Here is a 26,779-nt window from a genome sequence, read left to right as displayed (position 1 = left end):
AGTCCACAACATGTCTCAGGCCTGTCATTTCAGCCTAAGGCTAAGTGTGCAATTTAAAACTGCCAGTGTGAACTGACAAATTTACCTTTTGTCAGGCCTAAACCTTCTTTTTTAATACTAATAAAGTAAATCCAAATTAGGACCTAAGTCCATAGGGCAACGTACATGGTATTTAAAAAGCAGAACATATGAAAGTAACATTTTAAACATACCTTAGAGTAAAAATGCCCTTAAAGCTATTTTCACTGTAGCGGGTTTGTCTGTTCCACAGGAAAACACTGTGTTGCAGTATTAACTGCTAGTCGTGGGCGTGATTCACACAGATACACTTACGATTTTGTGTAAGTTTACAATTTTTTTGCTATTTACAAATTACAAGTTAATAGTAAGTGCACGACTGTAGGCACTCCACAGTCGGACTGAGAATTCTGCACATAAAAAGATAGGAACGGCCTAAATGTATGTGTGCAGAGTCTCAGTTGTAAACGTATTATTCCTTTGTAGTTTCTGAACAGCAAAAAATAGTAAACTTGCACAAAATGTTAAGTTTATCTTTGTGAATCCACCATAATCCCGTATCTAGGTAATATGACTAGCTAGAAAAAAAATCGCTAATAATAATAGTTGTAAAAAGTTCATTTTAGTGGTGAAGGTTGATTTGTTCTAACTCTCACGGAAAAGTAAATTTTAGAAAGTTACCTTTGCCCTGCCTCATGAAGCTGATAGTAGGCCTGGGTAGAATTCCAATTACTCCGGAGAAATTGGAGTAATTTCAGTAATTCCATATTACTCTATGATGCAGTTTTACTCACAGTTCTGATTACTCCTTCTCTTGTAATTTAAAATAACTTGAGGGTGCTGCTCTTTGGCGCAAAATTCATCCTCACATCCATTTTGGATGCAAAGGTGCATATGCACTAAGAAAGTAGCGCTAAATGCCCATAGTAAATTAGGGGAACATGCTACCCCTACGGGTTTAGTGCGCATGAGCTGCACTATTTGTATCATGTTGAATTTAACACCATGTCTGAGTGAAAAATACATCCGAATGTCTATTTTGGATGCAAGAGGAGATTTTAGCACTAAGAAATAGCACTACTTCAGAATCGCTTTTCTCATGCATTTTGCATTTTGCTCTCTTCCTCCTGCCTGCCAGTAATTAGCATTTCAATGGGTGAGAATGAGGAGCGAACTTGCTCTCAGGAGAAAACAATAGGCTAACCTGAATGGGGAAGGTTACCCATTTGAACCTGACAGAATATGTAAAAACAGCTTAGAGAATCCTCTTTGACTGTTAAAAGTGTCAAGTACAGCTTGAATGTCACATCCTGTTTCACCGGTCGGCAGGGATTCTTTCACATGACACTTGGATTGCACTTCGAAGCAGTCTCACCTGCCACAGGCAAATGTTAGTTGATACTTGCCTAGGGCTCTGTTATTGTCTTGCAGTCATCATCATCATCATCATCATCATCATCATCATCATCATCATCATCATCATCATCATCAAATAAACTTTGTTTAAACTTTGTTTTCGGATCAGTGAACCATACAAGTGCACAATATAAAATGTACAATACATAGAACATTTCATCAGAACATAATGACATTCCATACCAGTTTAAATATCATGATCTATATAGTGCATCTTGCTTATAACATAGGATAAGGCCTTAAGACTACAATCAGTATCTCGGTGACAAAAACCTCAAATAAAAGCCAACAAAAAGGGCCCATCAAGGGTCTGTCATGTCACCCAGGTTTCTAATTTATGTCAGACATCGAGTGGATCTGGTAGGTCTTTAAGATAAATAAAGTAAGTAAATTAATAAAATGAAATAGTGCACCTGTGCCAATTAAGAGACCTTAAAACCATCAATAAATATCAGAATGGAATAAATATCAGAATGGCTGGACCACCTTATCCCTACATGTTGGATGGGACATTGTAATTTAAAGAATTTAAAGAAATGGAAAGGTATACCTACGAAAGGAAATTGCCAGTGACCATGGAATCATCAAGTGCCTAATACAAGGTAAGTTAAAAGGTTAAAATCGAAGCTATTAAGAATTAAGCTGTGAGTGGGCCCATTACCGGTTCACACTGGCCTGCTCCCCCCTTAACAAAAAGTCAGCGTGACTTAGCGGTGTCATCCCCTAGGAATCTAGAGAGTTTTACTAAAATTGCTTTCTGATCACAGCGCACCCCTGAAGAAGTTTGCTACCACAATACAAAGGTCAGAAGAAGCCAATGAGTGCAGATAGCTAAAGCCATTGCTAATAGTGCACATTAGAAGCTTTCTTAGTAATGGCAGGGCCGGCTCTAGGCTCATGGTGGCCCTGGGCAGGGAGCATAGGTAGGGGGCCCGGAAGAGGGGGTCCGGGCGGGGCGGAGCGCGCAGGCCAGTAAAGAGGGGAGGGGGTCAGGGAGTTTAGAAGTGGAACAGAGCCGGAGGCCGCCAAATCCCTGCCAGGGGCCACCACGCAAATATGTATCCATCCTCAGAGGATTAATATATTAAGGATATATATTTGCGTGGTGGCCCCTGGGGTTTGGTGGCCCTGTGCAGGTGTACAGCTTGCACATGCCTAGAGCCGGCCCTGGTAATGGGAGCAGAAATCTGGCTCTCACTGACTTATAAAGTGCACAAAGTAGTATAAAGTGCATTGTGCTTTGCTTAGATAAGTTGTCGCATGGGCGTGGCGTGGGCTTGCCGACCATCCTCCTTGATGAAATGGGCACAGTGCCTGCCCGAAAACTAGTGAGATAAAATCTGGTCTGGAGATTTGTAGTGAAAGTCAGGTAAAACTGTGGTATGGCCATAATCGGAGGGAGGGAGAGCTCCCATATGGCCTGAAGGCTAACGATTATGCATATTGCTCTGAATTAATCAAGTCTGTTTGATGGTATCTTTGGCGTTTGGGGTCATATAATGGGGATATTCAAAAAAGTGACCTAAACCTAGCTCATAAAACCTATCTTTCAAAAAGTGAAGCCAAGGGACCTTATAAACATTTTGAGCGGTAAGACAATCTGTAATGATGTCTCTCGAGAAAGATACATTTGCGAGATCGTAACCCATAAACACAATGGGGCAAGACCAATACAGTCCTCTATGAATTCTAGGCCCAGTTCTGTATGGCAAAATGTTGTGTAAGCACTTTTTGGTACCATCAGAAGTATTTTAATGAAGTTGTTTTCTACTACTTGGAGCTGTTGGCATCTATTGTGCCCTCACACCCCTGCCCCATAAGTGGCAATAGGGAAGAATTTAAAGAGAGTTATTAGTTCTTTTACTGGTTTTTACCCCAACTTAGACGCAAACCGAAATAGTGCATCTGTGGCACTGCTTGTCTGCTGCGCTCTTACAGTCAGAGGGGGTCCCATTTCATCTGAGTGTTGAATACATTGACCAAGTATGTAAAATTTCTAACTTTTTCGATCACCTTTCCCTGCATCACAAAAGCTTTGGTTTTTGTGGACCGAGGGCCACATAGCAAGATGTATGATTTATTAAAATTAACTTTTAAATCAAGGGATATCATAAATTCTGTAAAAGCGTGAAGGGATTTTTGCAGACCCATAGCTGTCCTTGCCAGCAAGAGAGTGTCATCTCCATATGAGAGCAGTGGGACACATTTCCTACCAATTCTCTGGAAATCAAGTTCCCTTTATATTTAAAAGGCCTCAAGCCCATTTATATAAATAAGAAATGAAAACTGGGCTAAAATACAGCCTTGAGGGACCCCCTCAGTAGGGTGATAGATTGTGTTTTTCCCCTCTGCTGCCATATCTTACAGTAAGTGATGTGATTGAGTGAAGCCTATGTAGGAGAACTAATAATGCTTTTTCAACACCAATATCTTCGAATATAGCCCACCATTTGTCCCGATTGACAGTGTCAAAGGCACTGGATAAGTCCACGAAGGCCAGATGTATAGAGCTCTTCATGGACTTCATGTGCTTACTGACAATCAGGGACAGGTTGAGGCATTGTTCACTGGTGCCTATGCCCCTTTTAAAGCTGTATTGTGTGTTCAAGAGATCCCATTTTCTTGATGCCCATTCTTCTAAATGTGCCAGAAAGACCCTGACCAGGACCTTTATTGTTGCGTCAATCAATGATATGGGTCTGTAACACGCAGGGTTATACCTGTCTCCTTTTTAAAAACAGGGACTACTATCACCTCTTTCCACGACCCATGCAGTTGGCTGATAATGGCTGCTTTAAAGACGTTAGTTAATAATGGTGCCCACAAATTAGAATTTCTCTTAAAGAGATTAAGGTGCATCCCATCTGGTCCGTGGGCCTTCAGACGAATGTCCAATGCTGTAGCCACCTCTATTTCTTGAACTGAGATAGACAAACTCAATGTAAAACATGGGTTGGGTCATGGGACGTTTCCTGTGCTGCCACATCTAATAACTTATGTGAGGGGTTAAAGATACAGGAGAATTGTGTTTCCCAGGCTTCACCTAGGACCAGTGAGTCCATCTCTCTCACATCTTCTGTAATCATTGGGTAGTTTTTAATTTCCCAAATTGTTTTTTAATCTTTAAGGGGTCCTGCACATGCCAAGTCCTCTCACACCTCCTTTCTTAATTCTATTTTCCACTGTTCAATCACCTTTTATGTTTGTCCACGCAGTTTGTGCTCACACTCTGTCACACAAGATTGTATGTAGGGCCCCTTTAAGCTCTGTGATAACTTTAGTACATTTGTTATTGAACCAGAGCACCAATGGAACTTTCTTTTGAGAGATTCTCTTTCCTGGCCGCAGGGAGATTTCGGTGCAAAGGGCCTCAAAGTCCTGAACTATTTCAAACGGGGTAGAGTCTAGCTTCAAACATTCTTCTATAAGATTACGGTTACCTGAGAATAATTCTTTCTCAAATCTTTGGGGGTCTACCTGGTCCCATTTCAACCTAATACCCACCCTTATTGGGATTGTACTGGATCATAGGTTCTTCAGTGGTTCCCATCTGTGTATAAGAGTGGCTAAGAGAAGGTTATGTTCAGGGAATTATAGTTCTTGGCCATTAACATAAAATCAAAAAAGCTTTCCTGTCCCCCACTAACAAAGGTTTGACACTGCTTAATAGATTCATACACACAATAATTTAGAAAGGTGAAATCATTTGCTAACGGAATGGCATTTGGAGGTTCCCCCAAGAATTAGTGGCTAAAATGAGCATTGAACTGGCCATCGTTGCCTTTCATCCAACAAATGTGCTTGGTGCTGTAATTACAAAAAGTACAAGTAAAATCTCCCACCCATAGGATACATAAGGGCTGACTGTGAGCAGAGGCTTTACTAATTTCATCCTGCAGATCCTCTATTACTTGAGAATTCCCTTATCAAAAATGATGTAATGTAGTTTCACCAATAGCAAATCGATCTGGACGAAGCATGAGAACACTATTTTTTGATACCAGGGGGAGGACTGCGTGTGACTTTTACAGATGCATATTTTACTGGAAATAGCACCACAATGTCACTCTTGGCCTTGCATATGTAGATGGAATCTTAGAGACACAAAAAGAGCGATACCCATTTATAAAAAAATCATTTGGGGACCAAGATTCCTGAGGCAAATTAAATCACAGCCTCCAACAAAACCTTTTTTCCAATTTTTCAAAAACCTTTATTGGGAAAAATGGCACAGCTCATCTACAGAGTTCCATGATAGCAAAGGATTCAGCACATCAATGCAATGCAGCACAGCAGAAGCGTTCTCAACCACGTGACACTTAGAGACGATGTCATGGAAAGATGTCATGAAACCACAAGACTTACACCGGCGGCCGCCGCAGAAGACAGCCGGGAGAAGTCACAGGATGCTGGGAATCATGGCTTGAAAGGTAGGTGAGAATTGGGCCCCATATGTCAAGTGGGAGAGACTTGGCTGGTAAAAGGTTTCAGAACTCAGACAGGAGGGTTTGACAGCGGATTGCATCCTCAAGCCAGAGGGCTACCTTGGACGCAAGCCTGCGACCCCAGCACATGGAGACCCTACGCAGCACGAGGACCAGCAGCATAGCGGTCAAAAAGCGGGAGGCATCCAGGTAAATTTTAATGAAGCCTAAGAGGCAGATCACGGGTTCAGGTTGAAGCGGTGATGAGGTAATTTGCGAGATAATAGCGCAAACCTCACAACAATATGCCGAGATCCGGGGCCCAGCCAGGCAAGATGAGAGAAATCAGCATCTGTCACTTGCTACAAGACCTAAATTATGAAGTTGGGCAGGAGTTCGATACAGCCTGTGTATGTATTTGAAGTGTATAAGGCGCAGATGATAGTTGGGGGAGAGGCGTTTGATCTGAGTGCAACAGTACAGCTAATCAGCTTGAGAAATCTCGATCCCCAGGTTCTCACCCTATGCAACAGGTGCCCAATCAGTGGAGATTGAAGATGCAGCTAGCGTGTAAGCCTAGATTTTAGTAACCACTTTCTTGGGAGAAGAGGAGGCTTAAAGAAAATCAAGAGTGGCCAGAGATGGAGGGGGCTGGGGAAAGGAGGAGTGAAGCTTCCTACAAACAGCCCGGAGTTGTTAGTATAACAGGGTGTCCATGGGACCAGAATCGGTGGCAAGCGAGAAGAATGTGTCCACCGGTTACAGATCCGATACTGTGGAGAGGCCCACACAAACGGCGTGTTTAACCATCCCGGATGAGTGGAGCGGAGGAAAAGCGGGGTGATGAGTGATGGGCATCTTATTTGCAGAAAGCATATCAGAGCCAGAAATTTCAGAATCCCATCCCAGGCCCAGCACAAGGTTTCGACCGTGTCAATTTCAGTGAGTTGTTATTTCGCCGGGGCGAATAGAGCAGTCCTGAGTGGCCACGGGGCGGCGAGGCCAGCTTCCACCATGACATGAGCCTGGAATGGAGTGAGGTAGAGCCGGAAATGGAGAAAACTGGCCTGAGAACTGAGGGCATAGAGCTTGAAGTCTGGGGCGCCCTTCCCATCAAGTGACATCAGAAGAGTCAGGATGTTATATGCAATCTGGGGTTACCATCCGGCAGAAACCAGGGTAAAAAGCAGAGAGCGAACATACGAAAAAAATTTAAGGTGAGGGGGATGGGGATGTTATTAAAAAGATATTGGAACTTGAGAACAACCACCATTTTGGTGCTAGCTATGCGCCCTGCCAGAGAGAGAGGCAGCCGGTTCCAAAGTGGGAGTTTGGATTCTAACCAGTCCACTGAACGACCAAAGTTAACTCTCCAGAGTTCATCCACTTCCCTGCTTAGCCAGATGCCGAAATACCTCGAGGGCTCTGAAGCCCACACAAAGGGATAATCGGGATCAAAGGGGATCGCGGCATCCGTGAGGGGAAATAGTCCAGATTTATTCCAATTAACCTGAATGCCATAGTAGCCACCGAACCGTATTACCTCGCGGACTAGAGAACTAAGATTCTCCTGGGGATTTTCCATGTCCGCGTACATGGAAAATAGTAGAGCGCGAGCCGCAAATCCAATGCCTCTCTGGGCATGATGTTGCCGGAGACGAGCTGCAAGAGGTTCATGTTGACTATGAAAAGCTTTGGGGACAGCGGACAGCCCTGTCGAGTACCACGCCCGATAGGAATAGGCTTGGAGTTCTGTCTGTTAATGCAGAGACATGCGGTAGGAAGGGTGTACAGAAGTACCACCTTGCCTATAAATATCTGGCTTAAGCCCAGGCAGGGAAGAAGATAAAACAGGAATGGCCATTCCACTGTGTTGAAGGCCTTGGTGGCATCGAACAGAGCTGCCGCTGCAGGAAGTGACAGGTTAATTTGATGGAGAATGGAGAAAATGGTCCGGAGGTTGTGGGAGGTGGCACGGCCGGGAATAAAACCTGACTGGTCTGGGAGAGCTATGAGCCACATGAGAGGAAGGAGATGGAAAGCAAGCAGCTTAGCAAAAATGTTGTTGTCTGTGTTGATAAGGGAAAGGGGGCAGTAGGAATCACGCTGCTCGGGTAACTGGTCCGGCTTAAGAAGTAAGGTTAACAATGCCTCAAACAGCGATGGGGGGAACTGGCCCATTTTGAAGGATTCGTTATACATGGCAGCTAAATGAGGGATCAAAAGCAGGGCGAATGCCTTGTAAAAGGAGGCCTGTAGGCCACCAGAGCCAGGGGCATTGTTTCCAGGCATACTGTCAATTGCCGCAAGAATCTCCTCTTTAGAGAAGGGACTTATCCAGGAATTCCCGGTGTGAATTACCATGCCAGAGGAGTTGGAGAGTGTCCAAGTATTGTTCGAGAACTTTGCACGTTGGTAGCGATCCGGCCATATATAGTTGTGAGTAAAACGCAGTGAAGCGTTCTTTAAGTTCGTCAGGGAAGGTAGTGCGGGCAGATCCGCGGTCCTGAAGGGCAGTGATGTACAATGCTGCTCGAGGCTGGTGAAGGAGAATAGCAAGGGCTTTTCCAGGGCAATCGCCCTCACCAAAGCGGCGCTCCCGCGCCTCGCTGATTTGATTTGATTTGATTTTTTGATTTATACTGTGCACGAATACCCAAGGGGATCTTGGCTCTAGAGTCAGTAGGAGAGTATAGATTTAATGCAGATTATGCGCCATGTCTGTTTGTGAAGAGCCAGGTCTTCAATGCTCTTCTAAAAGACATAAACTAAGTACTGCTGTTGATAGAGATTGGAAGGAGGTTCCAGATTTTAATTGTTCCTACTAGAAAACTCCTTCCTCCCCACCTGATCTGCTTGGACTTGAGTGTTTGTAACAGATTAGAGCAGAGGTCTTCAAACTTTTTGATGCAGAGACCCCCTAGTAAAACCTTTTTAGGCGTAAGGACCCCCTTCCGACAAAGTTTCTAGAAACTGGTAATCCTCATCATCAACTTTTGACAACCATAAATGCGCCTGTTAGACCTCATCACATCCATCCATCATTTATCCACCCACACTTTCACACATCCATCCATCCTTCATCCATGCACCCTTTCATCCATCCGTCATTCATTCACCCTTTCATCCTTTAATCCATACATCTATCCTTTACCCATCCACCCTTCCATCCATCCACCCACCATTCATCCACCCACCTTTTCACACATTCATCCATCATTCATCCATGCAACCTTTTATCCATCCATCCATCATCCATCCATCCTTCATCCATCCACCCTTTCATCCTTCCATCCATACATCCATCCTTCATCCATCCACCCTTTCATCCACACATCCATCCATCCACCCACACTTTCATCCATCCACCCACCCATCATTCATCCCCCCACCTTTTCTGTGCCTCTCTAATGGGGGGGGTCAGTTTCTCTCTGCTTCTTTTTCCTTCTTCTTTCCCACTCATGGGAGGGCATCTCTTTGCCTCCCTGCTGGGGACGGAGGGAGGGGTGGAGGGGGCAGATAGGCTGTAACAACATCTCACCATGAAGAACAGACTCTCAGGCACCTTTCTCCCGCACAGGCGCTAGGTATGAGGGCTCCTGGGACTTGAACCAATGATTTATGGGACGTGTCACTGGACCCACAGCTCCAGGCGCGCAACGTCCATTGAACTTAAAGGGCTACACCCTCCTCCCCCAGCCCCCCCAGCTTGTGTATGTGAGCCCGGCTGAAACAGCTTCAGGGAAACACACACAGCCACACACAAGTACTTCACAGGTCTTTAAAAGACCTTTTATTTGTTAATGAGGCTTTGATGTTTTTCACCCCTTGGTGTGAATGAGGCCTCCGCCGTGAGCACCCTCAATCAGCCCAACGCCAGGAACTGCATGCTCTGACAGAATCTGCGACCCCCTTCCAAGGACACCACGACCCCCCTGGGGGTCACGCCCCACAGATTGAAGACCTCTGAATTAGAGTGAGCCGATCTTAGGGTCCTACCTAGTGTCTACCATTTCAGATGCGTCTTCAAAAACTGCGGGCCAGTGCTTTTTAATGCTTTAAAGGCCAGATATTGGGATTTGAAAATGATTCTTTTTGCCACTAGAAGCCAATGTAGGGTTTCTAGTCTATGGGTGACAGGCTTCTGTCTGGGGATGTCAAATATCAATCTAGCTGCTGCATTCTGCAATCTCTGCAGCATAAAGGGCATTGCCATAGTCCAGTCTGGAAAGGGCCAGAGCTTTAACTAGTGTCTTTAATGCCTCAGGAGGGATGAAAGGGCGAATTTTCCTAATAATGTTTATGATGAGCCAAAAGGTAGAAGTTAACTTATTGATCTGAGCATTAAATGTTAGTTTATCATCAAAAACAAACCCCAGGTACTTGGCCTTAGAGACTGTGGTTGGACAGTTGCCCAGACTATCAGGCCACCATCTCGGCAACCAGAAGGAAGGGTTGGATCCTAGCAGCATAACTTCAGTTTTTTCAATGTTTAGCTTCAAGCAGTTGGACTGCGTCCATTCATTTACCTGCGCCATGCAGTGACTGAAACAGCCAGCTGTCTCCTCCGTATTATTGAGACTGAGACAGCTGAAAACCCATACTGTTTGATAATGGAGGCCGAGAAGCGCCAGTTCTCTATGTGCCTCGTCAGCAAATTCCGTCAGTTTCCCGCGTATCTGAGCAAGTGTATCAGTGTGCTGTTGAATATCCCTTCCAAGTTTGTCAAGGGTGATGCCGATGGAGTGTAGGACACCAGAATGCTTGGAGATACATTCCCCACGGACAACAGTTTTAAACCCCTCCCAGAGCGTGAATGGGGAGTCCACTGAATCCTTGTTGAGCTCAAAATAGTTCATGATTGCGGTTTTGTATCTTGTCACAAAAGACTGAGTCATGTAATGCTTTCTGGGGAAGCCGCCAGGAGAAGGCTCAACAAGGAGAATGTAGAAGACAGGGGGATAAGCGAATGGGAGCGTGGTCGGAGAGAGTGCGCGCCACATGATCATCTAAGATTAACCAGACCAGAACGTCCGGGTTAGTGATCCATAAGTTCGGTCGGGATCAGAAGGCACGAAAACCAGGAACACATGTGCCCTTTCACGCAGGGGGGTGGATGTGACGTCATACAGGGAGTTTTTTCAGGCGGATGGAGCTGAGGAGTCAAGCCGGGCGCGGGTGGGGAATATGGGAGCCAGACCGGTTTAAAGTGGCGGACAGTGTCACATCAAAATCACCCCCCAGAGGACAGCAGGGGGCCAAAGGAGAAGATGTGGTGCCAGACTTGTGCAAAGAAGTCTGGTTGGTCGCAGTTAGGGCCGTACAGCGCAGCTAGCGTCAGAGGCTGGGCCTGCAGTGTGCCGTGAATTATAACAAACCCCCCCCCCCCTCGGTCAGTGAGCACTGGAGAGATCTACCATGGGAGCCCTTTGCGCAGCAGTATGGGCACCCCCGAGAGTAGTTGGAGTAGAAGGAGGAGTAGATTTCCCCCAAGTGTCGCAAAAGGAGTTTAGAGACTGTGGCCGGTAGAAGATTGTGACGAATGACTTGGGCATGAACCAAACGTGCCTTGCGGTGGTCATTGAGCCCAAGGACATTCCATGTCCAGAGTGTAGTGTCAGTCATGGTGCTACAATAAAGGAGGGAATGTCCAGAAAGGGTGAAAGAGAATGCAGGAGCAATGAAAAATGAGGAAGTAGGGCAGTGTTATAACTATGGAAGCATATTGACATGGAACAACCACAGATACAACAAAGACCCCAGGAGAGGCCAGCAATACAAACAATACAATCCACTCAGCAAGCAGCTGGATTGATAGGAAGGGAACCTAGTCACGAAAAGGCCAGAATCTTGAGCCTATACAAAAGAGAACAACATGGCCTCATAAGGAGGCAGCAGACCCCTAACCCCAAACCCACAACCCCACGAGCCCACCCCCAAAACAAAAAACACCAGGAAGTTTCACCACGCCCGCACCCACACCAACCCTCCAATCAGGCTGAGATACCACCCATACCCACCCTGGGGACTCACAACTAGGAAGGGAAAAATCTGTGTCCTTGATGGGAGGCATCCCATGGGGGCATGGCCACACCCAGCATACACCCCTGCCATAGAGACTGGGTGGCTAAGCCGTAAATAGGGGTGGGCGGAATTTACGTTATCGTGTTACACAAATCTCCGCAAAACGGATTAAAAATCTCCGTGAACACACAGTAATTCCGCGAACACGTGGAATTGCTTGTTCAAGATACTTTTTTCCTGTTCTCAATTGCTGTTTGCATGCTTGGGGGAAATATCTCAAGAACACACATTTTGAGAACGCGAACAAGCAAAGATTTTCGCGAAGTCACGGAATGCAGAATTTTGGGCAATTTCGCGTTCTCCGCGGAACGTAAAATTACCCAAATTTCGGAAACGGAATGAAATTAACCGCCAGGCCTAGAAGAAAATAACAGCAAACAATAGGAATGAATATCAAGGAGTGAGAAACACCACGTCAATGGTAAAGCGATAAGCAGGAATGACCAAGGAGGCAATGTGAACTCAAAAGTCTGGATGCAAATAACAAGCCTGAATAACACACAGTGCAAAAAACATAACATCTAGGCTGGAGAACAGGTCAGTCATTGTCGTTGAGCTTATTATCAGCGGCAGCTTGGGAGTTGGCAGGAGAGGAGCGGTGTGACCTGTGAAAGTTTTTTGGCAAACGCCAACGCCTCTCTTGGATCAGGAAAAGTAAGAGTCTTGGAGCCTTGTTTAATGCGCAGTTTAGCCGGATACGCCAGCGAGTAGAAGTAGCCGTTTAGCTTGTAAGAACTCACGGCGTGCCGCCTGAACTGCAATGGTGTAGTCAGGGTAGAATGAGAGGCAGTTACCCTGGTGACAAATTTCCCCTTTGTCTCTGGCCGCCCGAAGGATGGCATCACGGTCCCTGAAACTCAAGATTTTGGCTATGATGGGGTGGGCCAGTAGGCCAGGGCCAGGATGAGGACCGAGGGAATGGTGGGCCCGCTCAACAATGAAAACAGATGAAAGGACATCGCCAAAGAGCTCACAAGCCAATTGTTCCACGTAGTCCTCCATGCGAGAGATGTTGGTGGATTCGGGCACTCTTGTGATGCAGAGGTTGCTCCTACGGGAGCCCGCCTCTAAATCCTAGTTCTTATTTTGGATGATGTCTACTAGCTTGTCTATCTGTAGCAGTTTCTGGTGGCATCATCTGTGTTGAACACCCTGGTCTCAACATGAAGAAGCGGGGCATCGTGGGAGTCAACCCGAGCCTTCGCCGCGTCCAGGCAGGCCGACAGGCAGTCCTGCTGAGACTCGATGCTGCTGACAGTGGACTTGACGCCCAGAATGATGGCCTTCAGATCATCCTCACAAGACTGTGACATTTCAGATGGAGCCAGAGGGTCACCCCCTGTCCGTGCAAGCTCCCACCTGGTGCGTCTGGCAGTGCTGATCAAAGGTGATTTTGGGCTGCTTGGGGTTGGTTCTCCCTATGGCAGGAGGACACCGGCGAGCGGACTAGCCAGGCAGCAGAAGAGAGGCCACAGGTATGCAGCAAGGACCAATGTAACCAAAGGCTGGCGGACAAGCAAAGGAGAAAGCAGAGGCTCAGGCCCAACAGGCGGCTGCAACGACATGTGGAGGCTGAGTACAGGTGGGCCGGTTGTAGGGGAGGCGTGAAGACTGCAGATGCCAAGTCCAGCACCAGTTGACAGCAGCTGATGGCCTGCCGACCCACCTACACGAAGAAGAGGTGGCAAAGTCCAGCTTGAGGTAGGTGGGCCAGAATGGTGTGGGGGCAAACTATGTGGGTAGTGAGCAGGGCTGCCAGAGAAGAAGAAGGCACAGTAGGACCAGCCCAGCCGCAATTGTTGCCAAGAGGGCTCAGGCTAAAGGGGCAGCAGCGCAGCTCAGGCAGGAAGCACCACGCAGGGCCCAGGCAGCTAGGACACAGGAGGAAGGCCAACTGGATAAGATGGGCTCTGGTCCGATTAAAATTGCAGGATAACTCTGTGCAGATGTCCCCAGCCCAGGGTAGCAGCGGGATCCAGCAGAGGACGGCCTTGCGGTGCAGCATGACAAACCACTCCTAGGCCAGACTTGAGGAGATGGCGACCATGTGTAGAGGAGGCACTACGGCTGGCTTGGGCCCAGGAGGAGGGGTGGCAGACACTGGAGATTGCTGGTTGCGCCCGCAGGTAGTCCCAGCAGATGACCAGCAAAGAGTCAGTGAGCTGGTGCACAGTGCTTGGATCGATTCCAGGGGAGCATCCCGTCCAGGAGGTCAGGCCGCTGCAGCAATTGGGCCTATATACTAGCGAGACCGACCCGGCAGCCACTAGAGGATACCCCAGGGAGCCTGGGGCCGCAGCAGGAGGGGGTCAGCGGGGGGTTAAGGAGAGCGCGCTGCCACCATCGCCAGGCCTGATGGAGAAGGCCTGAGCAGCGGATGCCTAGGAATGGAGAGTGGTGCCCGAGAGTGTGCAGGCCGGGGCGGGCGGTACGACAGGCCCGCCCCCAGTCCTGCCACAGTGCGCCCCCACAGCAGCTGCACCTACCGGCTCAGATGGTCACGGAGAGGAGGTGCCACGTAGAGTAGATGGCCAGTCAACAATCAGGCACCCATAGTTAGCTCTGAGGAAGCCGGGACAGCCGCGCTCGCCGCGGGGACCAGGCCCTGGGCACTCACAGCGGCAGAACTCGGCCCAGCGACGTCCCAGGAGGTCAGGAGTGGGCTCAGACCTTGCCCCAGGGTCAGGTGACTGGCAATAGCGTGGTTCTGAGTGGCGATGAATGTGGCGTCTGCAGGATGGTGAAGGATTTTTGGCTTGCTGCCAGAGCTCACTCAAGGTGCAGCCATTTTGCAGCCGGCTAAACCACGCCCCCAGCATCCAACAAAACGTAACCAATTATTGGTCCCTAATTTTGTGCGGAGTCCTGCTATCTTCCATGCATGATTCTTAAAGGAGTGGTCATATTTCCTTGAAGTACTTGTCCTGTGTTGACAGATATATCAGCAGCACAGGTGGGAAATAATGACATTTCTTTGACTGCCCCCCAAGGTTTGTTACCAGTGAACTGTTACTTCTTTGATCTGTGCTGCCCACATGAACCTTCTCTCATTCCAGGCATGCTGTGGCCAACTGTCAATCTATATCTGCCAAACCAGAAAGAACTTCAAAGCAATTTATCTGATCAATAGGCTCCTCAGAGGGAAAATGAGTCTGTTTGGTCTGATTGTGGGCCTGCCTCTGATTTCAGATTTAATTTATTGTTCAGTTAATGAAAACTCACAATTTTAATAAGTACAATTATGTAAAAAGAAGTCAATAGCTAAAAACGAAGCATAAAAGGAGTGGGTAGGTTCACACATTTAAAATCTTGAAAGTCACAATTTGGATGTAATAAAGTCCTTTGGGGTTAGGGGTACGAGGTGGATGCAGTTGTTTTGGTTTGGCTAGTGCTTCTGGTAAGCCCTGTGACTGTTTCATTTAGTCTACTAGCCACTATGTCGAAAAATGTTGTTATTCTGCAGTTTAGCTGGGTTTCTTCAGGGTTGAAACAAAGCATCACAGCCTGTCTGCAGCTTGTTATGGCCTTCTGATTCCATAGGACCCGAAGCAGAGAATGCCTTATGTCCAAAAGGTTTGTGCAGATGCAAATAATGTGTATGAGGTCCTCTTTCCCAGAAAAACAGAGTCTGCAACGGTTTGCTGAGTTTTCCCTTTTCCAAGGTGCCAAGTGGGGTGTTATAGGTATGTTGCCGAGGCGCATGTTGAGAAACTTGTTTTTTGTTTTCTGTGTGAGGCCCGTTGTTAAATGCTGTTGTGGTTTCAGAGCACTGTAGCCTTTCAACACTACCCATCCATGCGCTCTCTTGGCTAGGGTGGCTTTGTCCTCAATAGATGAGACCATCTTGGTGACTTTCGATACCACTTTTTTGAAGGTGCCAGGGTCAGTTGATGAGTCCCATAGGTTTGTGAATCCTAAAGTCTCCAGTGATTCCATTAGGTAATTTCTTGCTGGTGAGTTGTCTCTAATGGACAGTTCAGTCCAGAGGTGGGCATTTAAGGATCCATGGTCGGCGTCTCTGATTTTCCGCCAGCTTTTTATGTATACGCCTCTTCTCTCCACCGTTTGTTTCTGCAGTCCGAATTCAAGACAAATTTGAGCGGGCGCTGAGTAGGTGGAATATTGCCCTGTATGCTCGACTAATGGTGTTATCTAATGTCGTTGCATCTTTGCCGCGCATGGATTCACTGCTGTAAGTGAGCATAGGCTGTAAGCGAGCTCTTATTACCTGTAGGAGAGGGCCCAGTGACCGGTCAGGAAGAGCTTTCTGCAGTGGCTTTATCAATAGATGGAATGTCGTGCCCTTCCGACGGATTACCTCTAGTTGATGTTTGAAAGAGCCATTGCAATCTAATATAACGCCTAGGTATTTATAAGAGGCCAACTGCTCAGCCTCTGTCCGTCCAAAAGCCATGCGAATTTCCATTTTTTGTGGTGATTCACTGTCATGACTTTTGTTTTATTTAAACTGATTGTTAATGAGTTAGTTTTGTCCAGAAGATGTTGGAGGCCGACAGGGGACCGGCTGATGAGGACTAGGTCATCTGCATAAAGAAGGTTTGACAGTGTGATGTTGCCCAGTCGCGGTGCGTGAGATTTGACTGTCTCCAGCTCGCAAGGGAGATCTGCAAGGAAGAGATTAAACAGCATAGGGGCTAGGACGCAGCCTTGTTTCAGTCCATTGCTGGTTCTTATCTGTCTTGAGAGGTGCGTACCGGATCCCAGTTTGATCATGACCCAGGTGTTTGTGTATAGCATTACCAGCTGTTGTAAGAGTGGACCTGGAATTCCCCATTTATTCAGTTTCTGCCAGAGTTTGTGCTGGTCTACATGATCAAATGCGGCGCTATAATCGATGAAGCACAGAAACAGAGAGCTCTTGGTGGCTTTTGCCGTGTCTGCCAAAAGAGTTAGCGCCATGATGTTTGTCGTAGTACCCTGGCCACTGCGGAATCCGGTTTGGGTTGCTGGGATGATGTTCTTTGCAGTTGCCCAAGATGTTAGATCCTCCAGGATGAAGCCCGCGTAATACTTTGCCTCGGTGTCAATTAGTTCCTGGCGCCCTTTTTATAAATCAGGCTTATTATCGAGCCTCTCCATGATGTTGGTGTTGTTGTTGTTTCCCTTATTTCGTGAAAGACTGGTGCCAAGTTGTTATTCCAAAAGACAGCATCATGTTTATATAATATTGGCGGGATCCCTTTGGGCCCGGGGGCCCCCTCAAGTTTGCCTTTTGAAATTTGTGTTCTAATCCTCTCTGCTGTTACTAAGTGTGGGTTTTCCTCTCTGTTTGTGGTTGGATCGAGAGTTGTTGATGGATCTTCGTCCGCGGTTGGGATGTAGGACAGGGATGATTTCCTTGTGTGGACTTGGGTCGCTCCATTGTTAAGTGTGCTGTCTTATTAGCCCTCTGGTGTGCACCATCTACCCAGCCTCCTCCTCTAGACTTGTCCACTTTTGGATCAACTGTATTGAAGTGAACTGATAGGTAGTTAACCCAGTCGGATTCTGGTATATTAGAGTTAATGCCTTTGTGGCCTGGCTGTTGGAGGTTGTGGATTGCTTTTCCAGAAACTGGAGCTGTTCTTTTGTTTGGAGTTGTGAACAGTTTTTATCCAAAGATCTTCATTCAGTTGCCTTTTCCTTTCCCAGGTCTTCTTTTTTAGCTGTGCTTTTAAGATGCAAAGCTCCTTTTGAGGAACTTAGTTGTTTGGTTCTTTCCGGAGCTGCTTAAGGGTCTATTTTATTTCTCGTTTTGTGTTTTTTATCTCTAATGTTGTTACTTTTCCATGTGCAAACCGTGGAGTGTTCCCTTTTTGGGTTTTTAGCTCAGGAGCATGTTTGGCTCCCAGTTCCGTTGCAAAGTCTACCCAGGAGTCTAGTGGATTTATGTTTGAGCTAGATGTCTGGTGCATGATTACTTTTGCACTGATTGATAATTCCTCGGACTAAGTAGTCTTGCACCTTATTTGTCTGTAGTTGGCGGTGTGTTCTGTGCCAATGTATCTTTTTTTCACTGCCAATGCCTGCCTCTGGTAAAGGCTAGGACCTGTAGGGGGAGGATAGACGAAACCTACAGAAATCCCCTTATAGAGCCAGTCAGGCACGTTATCAAAAAGTGCATTCACCTGGGATCTTTAAAATTTACGACTACACAATCTCCCTCCATCGATTTTGCTGTGTGGCCTAATAATCTTCCTCTACGTGCCAATATGATATTCTCTATTATTTTTGCTAGGCAACCTGTATTTCTAATACACCACTGGGCTGATTTATTAATAAAACTTTAACGATCCTCATATTGGTCTATTGACATTGGTGGAACTTCAGTTAATATCAGTGTGTATGGAGAGCAATCTGGGTGTAGGTTAAGCAGAACGTACGCTCTCTTCTATTGGGGGTGCAAGTGTTTTATGTTTTTGATTAGTGGCGGATTGTCTGGCATAGTGCAGGTCATGGTCAAGGAGGTGAGCCTGATCTTTACCGACCCCTAACCGGGTTTTTGTTGGCAGATCTCAGACATTTTGGGGGCTGAAGGTGGTGGGGGGGAATTACCCTTTTGAATGGGCAGCTTCCTGTTTGCTAGTATAGGAAGTATGGACAGCAGGAGCTATATAGTCCCTTCTTGTTTTACAGCTCATAATATATTCAGACGTCTCCTTTGAGTCATTTGCAACAAGGTGGAGTTGCTCTTCAATGCAACATAAACAAGCTAAAATGGGCTTCAAAGCATCAGATATAAATTGGCTACCTGAATAAAAAAGGAATCCTTATGATCAGAAAGTACCACCCTCCCCTCCCCTGGACCTGATAATACCCTCCTTTGTTAGATCTTGCTGAGTCTCTTTCATCACAGAGCACTGCCTTTGGATTTTGTGTCTGCCTTGTCTGTTTTCTTTCCCCCAATGCTTACGGGGGGACCTAGTCCCATCCCAGAGAAAATTGCGGAGATTGTCATCTCGGGTTTCCACTCATCCCCTGTAGCAGCACATCCCATGCTGCGAGTGTCTTCTGGCCCTGCAAAGGCATCACAGGAGGCTCCTCCTCCTTCTGGGCTGTTTGCGGTCATGCAATCTGGGGGACCGGATTCCACACCAGAGAAAGCTGAGGAGGTTGGCATCATGGGCCACCGCTCATCCCCTACAACAGCGCATCTTGCAGTCATTCAGGACCCAATCACAGTAGGACTCTCTTTGACATTACTTTGCCAAAGCCTGTTTTTTAGGTCTGCTGAATTTACATATAGCATTTGGGGCACCTTAAAAGGAGAGAAACAGCATGCAGCTTTGCGTGTATCCAATGTCTATTTGATGAAAGCTCAGCTTTGATTTTACCAAACTTCTGTCTCTGAATTTGTTGAGGGTACAGGTACTGCCTACAACTGGATTTTGGTCTTAGATTTTGGGGACACTAGGGTTACCATAGCACCTTCCCCAATCACAAAGCCACTCTCAGAGGCAGAAAACTTCAACCATCTCAAAAATGCCCAAAGTGGGTGGGGTTAACCCCAGGAATCGTTACCCCATAAGTTAAGGGGTCATCACAGGTATTTACCAACCACTAGCTGGTTCCATGAATACATGTATAAATGTGGCACCTCCAGGCATCCACTTCAGAACACTCTCTGGACCTGAGAGAAACAGAAGAAGGAATGAGATGCTGTCCATGTCCTGAGAAGATCCCTGAAGACTGGACCTGTTTTCCCTCTTGTACCCGGGACAAAGAGGTGGACTCCAACTTTCAAATGTCTGACCTTGTGTTAAAGGTACAGGGACAAAAGAAGAAGTCTTTTCCTGTAACTGTCCAGCTCACCAGTGACAGGTGGACCTAGACAGTACCTTGCTCTGGCCTCTACCTGGCACTCTGCATGTCCCTTAGTCCCTCCCCTGAGGCCCTGGGTCTTTAGAATTGTATTCCAGTGGTGGATTGTGACTTAAAGGAATAAAATCAAAGGGTAAAATATTTGACCAGGATAAACCTGGTAAATTCTTCTGACCTGCATTCCCTCACGGTCAGTGTCAAATTGCATCCAAGTCTTGTTCTACTACGACCATTGATTTATTCACACCGTGTTTCATTGTGCTATTTTTACTTGAAAAAAATCAAAACTCTGCTTCCTAATAGTAGATTATTGTCATTTTTGTTTCATTTTGTTTATTACATTTGACTCTATTTTTCGAAATTGTTAGTGTTTTTGCATTGCAACTTTATTACTGTTTTAGTACTGTATAAATACTTAACTCATCAGCTCTAAGTTTAGCCTACTTTTGTGCCAAGGCACCAGAGGATTAGGCACATATTTATTTACTGACTTTGGTAGCACACCCTGACAAAGAATGTGTTTATTATCTGAGGTGCGTTCTTACCCCCTTCAACTAATACCCCAATTTCTTATACATGGTTTTGCCAAACAATCCAGAAATGAAAGATATTCCACTAGACAATGTATAAATCAATTTTGCTTTGGCATGTGAAAGCGCTGCAATTCATAATGTTGAGCATTGCTGCTGTGTAAAATAGGTAAGTTGCTTAATACTGTACATTATAAGGCAAGGAAATGATGTGCGGCAATATTTTAATTCGGACCTTGTATAACGGTAATGGAAGTACTTCATTATCGCTCTGGAAATTGCAAAAGAAAAAAGAAATGGAGACAATGTAAAGATCAATAGTCAAATCAAGAACTCTGCAAACAGTTGTAGTTTAATGAATAAGAGCAAAGATATCCACCAATGATTGATGAATGCATTTAAGCTTGAGGCAGTCAAGGGCACGGAAGTAACCTCACAATATGTCTGTGTTGACAATTGGAAAATGCATGTTTTTGTAAATTGCAATAATTTTTTTAACGTTTTTAAAGAGAAATATGTAAAAATATTATTATAACAAAACATGTGAACCTAAGTAGTCATTAACAAACCATCTTGTGTAAGGAAAGACAAATTAGTTTAATGTATGTTCTGAGTTTAGAAAAAAAGGTTTCAAAGATATCAAAATTTGTACATCCTTTAGCCATGTTTAAATGTGAGTTTTAAGTACATCTTTATTACTTAGCGGCTTTTTCTAATATGGAAAGTTCTTTAATATTACAATAGGTGTTATATGATCTGAATTAGCAATGATAATCATAATTTTTAACTGTGTGGTAAATTACTTAAACATTTTAATTAATGTCAAGAATAGAGATTTACATAAGCTCACATCTGTTCTATTGTAAATGGCACTCGTGATATTAGAGTATAATGGGCTTGCATGACCACCTAGTACGTTGATGGTTCATTATTCTTCTAATTGGATGATCTTGGCTCTGATATGTGAGATTATGCAATTTGAAAACTAAGCATGTGATGAAGCAGCATGCTGATCTGTATTGTAATTATAACTGAAGTGAAGCTTTCCGTAGTTTATCTGTTCTTCTTATAATTAAGTTTATTACCATATATTTCATAAAAATGCAGCTATGTTTTTAGAGTCCTGACAGTATTTTTTGTTAGGTCTTTTTGTTAAATGCATATTTACACCACAAATTGCGGCAAGGATACATTTTGAGCTAAAACATAGCGCAAAATGACAAATTCGTATTTTGTATAACTTTGCCAAAATTGTAGGTAATTACGCAAACGCAAATTGCACCAGTGTCTCAATCCACTACCTAAAATACTCTCTCCTCCTCAGGGGTATGCTCAGCCAAGCCCTCAGGGGAAGGAAACCTCCAACCAAGCGGAGTTATATAATCAACTCCACCTTTTCATGGGAATCCGTGGGCCAGAACTGCCCTATCTCTATCCAAAATAAAGGATCAACCCTTACTATGTAACTTTCTTTCAAGTGCCTAAAGCAGGTTGAGACCTTAGTCTAAACTAATGAGTTTAACACATCAAGTAGACTAGTATTGTGGGCTCAATCAGTGTAGGCAACGTAGGTGTTGCCTGTGCTAGGGAGGCCCACAACCATAGTGTAGGCTGCCTAGTCCCCAGTCCTTCTAATGAGCGAGAGGGTCAAATCACTGAGCTCTTTGGCCTGGCCACTGTAAAACCCAATCCATCTATAACAATCTTGTATATCAATATTTATATGAAATGTATGTAGTGTGTCTACAAAGGGGTCTTGTGGGGTATGTCACCAGTTGACCTTGTGTTGTGCTCCCTGATTTCCTCTTAGGATCTATAGAGTTTGGGGACAGGTCATCACGTCTTTTGGTGTACTGGACTGAGTTTCCTCCACGTGTGCAGCTAAATGACAATGGATTGGGGCATCTTGGTGGTCTTCCAGTATACCTTGGGACCTGCGTGTCTGAAGTAGGCCTGTCTGGAACTTACAGGACCAAGTGCTGGTAGGCATTGTCTGGCCCAACTTTTCCATCTACAGCTTCGTTTGGTGTTATACTATTCCCTTTACTATATAATTCCCTGTACCAGGTAGAGGCCACCAGTATGTGGGATATTCCAAGAATTCTTTTAGTAGGATAAGAAACATAAAAACTGCTGTAACTCCTTTCCTTTAGCTATACATCCTACTGTTCTCAAAAATAATGTATTAAAAGGCGTGGGATCTACACCCTTCCTAACCTCTTTCTGGAACCAGTCCCCAGTACCAGATACCTGCCTCTGTGTCTTTCTGTTTAACTCCAAACAAATGGCCATAGTGATTGCTATCAATGATAAAGTGAAGTACGGATGCAAAGCAGACGGTGGCTCTTTCAGAGCGTGTCACAATGTATAGAAAACTCATTAGTTATCAGGCTGTGCTGATCCACAAAAGTGAGAGGAGATGATGTTTGGCAGTACTTAGGAGCAAGAACTTACCCCTTTGTTTCCCTACCTCCCTCAAGTCTGCTAATTCACAAGTGGAGATGGCAGTCTTTTTACTACCATTCACTGTATTTACCCCAGTCTTCTGACCTCAGCACATAATATTAGCTGTAGGTGCCGGTTTGTCCACCATTTGAAACTGGTGATGGCTTTTTAGCCAGTTGCTTGGTAAATAATGAATTTTCTCTGCTATTTCCACAGACTGCAAATAAATTGGAGATATTATTTACAAAGGAAAGTCACTATTTATCTCAGGGCTGGCAAACTTTTAGAGAATATGCACACTTTATGAGTTATTATGCTCTGCGCAAATTTCACAGCCACTTACCACCAGGATGTCCTGCAAATAAGGAGTGATACAATTGGCACCTAACTGCTTAGAAAATTAGCATTAAAACAGTATTAAATACAATTTGCACATGAGTAGGACTACCACAAAGGTCTAGAAGGACAAATCATGAAAGAAGAGAATGTTTCCAAGTTAATTTAACAGATATTTCATGGAATACCACAGTTTTTCCACAAGGGCCAAGGCACAGTGACTTGGGAGGGTATTGTGGAACAGCCTCTTACTCCACAAATATCTCTCTCTGCTCTTATTTTTTGGAAGTAGTGATGACCTTTTAAGTCTTTAGAAATGTCCTTAGCGTCCTAATTGATGCACGTCTGATATTACAAATAGGAGTGCATTTATATTCATATATGGGGTTGTGTCTTTATTTTTTTGTCCTGTAAGTCTTCAACAGATTATATTTTATTTTGTGTTCTTGCCCTACTACATTTCCATGTTAGACTTTATAACACCAGCCTTCATTTATGACTAAAAGCACAGAATTATTCTATTGATGGGAACTCTCTTCATGAAAGTAAGATTCAGTGACTGATGTATGTGTCCGATTTTCCTGAAAAATGTTAAACAAGTTTAGCCTTGTTAGTTGCTTCTTTATAGGTGGAAAATGAACATGCAAGGCTTTTGACATGATTTACTATGACAATGACAAGTTTAGTTTCATATGAAAAGCTTTTGCGACTACATGTCTAACATGTTATTTATGCATAGATTTGTCTTTCTCATTATGAAAAGTGTTTGAAGCACAATTTTCAGGACACGTGTTTTATAATGATTTTCACTTATACTAATGTTCGCTCTTCTTTAGAAAATTTATATTTTTCTTGAATAGTCAGCATTTTCTTTGTCGGAATGACTAACTCTTAGAGGTAGAATATTTCTTAACTGCTTATTGCTAACTTATTTACTACGGATGTAGCTGGGGTCTGGTATCGTATTTTAAAAAGGAAATTGTCTTGCTGTAGCTGAATATTGATGATGTTTTATTCATGAATTGGATCTGGGCTAGCTGCTCAATGGTTAGTCCTATGTCTTTCATGCATTTTAAATATCCTGTATTTTTGTTTGTGTGTGTGACTTTTATGGTTTAACAAAAATACAAATAAACTTTATGAACTAAATTGAACTACTGATGTGATGGTGTGTGGAAACATTAGAAACATTTTTGGTAACACTACATATTGTAGACATAGGATCATTACAAACCATGGTTACAGTATCTGGTGGAATGTCACAACCAAGTTCCAGTGGTGTGCCACAACAAGTATCCCACATTGATGTGAGACATTAACAACCACATACACTTTACACACAATGAGGATTTGATCAATGTGAAGGGAGATTATCATGATTTGGCTCTACTACCACATGTGTTTGGAGAAAATGTTAACAAATAAATTGCTTTAGTTACAATGCACGACTGATATCAAATGTCCCATCCAATCACAGTGTAAGTTGCCTTGGAACAAGATTTGTACATATCAAAGTCTGTGTATGTCTTTCCCAGGAGCAACTCAAGCTCCCTTCGTACTCGGAAACAGCACCATATACCTGCAAATGTCTCAACTCTGAAATGTTCAAATGAAGATGACATGGTGAAGGAACCTACAACAGATAAAAGAAAGACATTACCAATCACACAGAACATGATGGCCACATTATAAATTCAACTTTTGGAGGACACAGTTTCCCAATACAATCATCAATAATCAATGCAACTAAACACAGTAGTCAATGTGCCCACACTTTGATCTACAAACACCTTTGACTTGATTTTCCTAGAACTTGCTCTTCCCAACAAAGTACTACCACATACTTCTTTCAAAGTAGAAAGAATGATAATCTTCGAGAGAAATGTGAGGAACTGGCCAACTATTTCCACATGAAAGTAGAAAATATCGTAGGTTCCCTACCTCGACCGGCCCAGGAATTGGACATAGGCAACCAGCCGGATGCTGTGGAAATCGAGCTTGAAGCCTTTGGACCAGTGACCACTGACGAAGTTCTTAAGGTGTTAGGGGTCATAAAGAGCGGCTCGCCCAGTGACCCTGTTCCGATGAGATATCTTAAACAGATAGCTACTACCATCGCCGGGAAACCCTTTGTGGGTAGCTGTGCGCCTTACAAGTGCTATAAAATAAATAAAATAAATCGCCGCCCCAGTAACTGATCTCATTAATTCATCTTTTAGGCAGGGGGTGGTGCCACCCATTTGGAAAAAAGCAGTAGTGAAGGCCCTTCTGAAAAAGCCAGGTCTGGATCCATCTGACCTGGCAAATTTCAGACCGATTTCTCCGCTTCCTGGGCTCGTTAAGATCGCGGAGAGACTGGTGAACAGGCGACTGTCACATTTCCTGGAGTCTAATGGCTTGCTGCGAAAATCCCAAACGGGATTTAGGCCGGGCCAGGGCACTGACACCGCCCTTCTGGCAATCGTGGAAGAAGCCAGGAGCATTTTGGATACAGGAGGATCGGTGGCAGTGATCCTCCTGGACCTCAGTGCGGCCTTTGACACCGTGAACCATCAGGTGCTGCTCCAGCGGCTGTCAAAGGCAGGCCTTACAGGGATGGCCTTGAAGTGGCTCGCGTCTTTTCTGAACCATCGAACTTACCAAGTCTGGGAAGGTGGTGCACAGTCAGCTTCGATCCCCCTCCAGTGTGGTGTGCCTCAGGGCTCCTCCCTGAGCCCAAAATTGTTTAATGTCTATATGGCCCCGCTGGAGGATGTGGTGGCACCATTCGGTATTAAAACCATCAGTTATGCTGATGACACCCAGCTGGTGGTGGCCCTTTCCCAGCTGGTGAATCAACCTGACTTACTTCACTCCTGCTTGTCCAAGGTGCACACATGGATGTGCAACTCAGCATTAAAACTGAATGGCTCCAAAACAGAGATGATGCTGTTGGGCCATTCGGTGCCCTCCTTGTCGCCAGGCAGCTGGCCTAGTTGTCTCGGCGATCCCCCAAGCTCTAAAAACGAGATCAAAAGCCTGGGGGTGTGGCTGGAACAGTACTTATCTTTTAAGACCCATGCCAAAAAAACTGCTGGAGTCTGTTTCGGTCTGCTCCGGTCAGCCCGTAAGATCCTGCCTCTTCTTCCACCGGTCTCTAGGAAACTACTTATCCAGGGATTAATTGTATCAAGGCTGGACTACAGTAATGCAATTTTTTTGGGCGCTCCAGAAGCAACGCTCAATAAACTTCAACAAGTGCAAAATGCAGCAGCAAGGATGCTGATGAACATTCCTAGGAGGCAGTCAGCAAAACCGGCTTTAAGAGCGCTGCACTGGCTTCGGGTGCGAGAGCGGATAAAATGTAAATCCCTCTGCACTGCTCATAAAATCCTTTGGGGGAAGGGACCTCCCATTTTGGGCAGTATGGTGCTCCCCTATAAGGCTACTAGAGCTCTACGCTCGGATCATAAATATTTGTTACAAACGGTCAGAGTGAAAAAAGCCCGGACGGGTGGCAGAAGATTCTCAGTGAACGCGGCCAATTTGTGGAATGCGCTTCCTTTGAATCTACGTGCAGAGACTTGTACTATGCGGTTCCGGAAGCTACTCAAGACCCACCTGTTCCCCGCTTTATGCTTTATTTTTTTCCATTCTAGCCCCTGGAGTCCTGAACAAGCGCTGGGATGCCCGAGGGTAACCGCGCGCTATACAAAATTCCAAATA

This window comes from Lissotriton vulgaris, chromosome 5 (assembly GCF_964263255.1).
Source record: "Lissotriton vulgaris chromosome 5, aLisVul1.2, whole genome shotgun sequence".
NCBI lineage: Eukaryota > Metazoa > Chordata > Amphibia > Caudata > Salamandridae > Lissotriton > Lissotriton vulgaris.
This window is presented reverse-complemented; position numbering follows the sequence as displayed.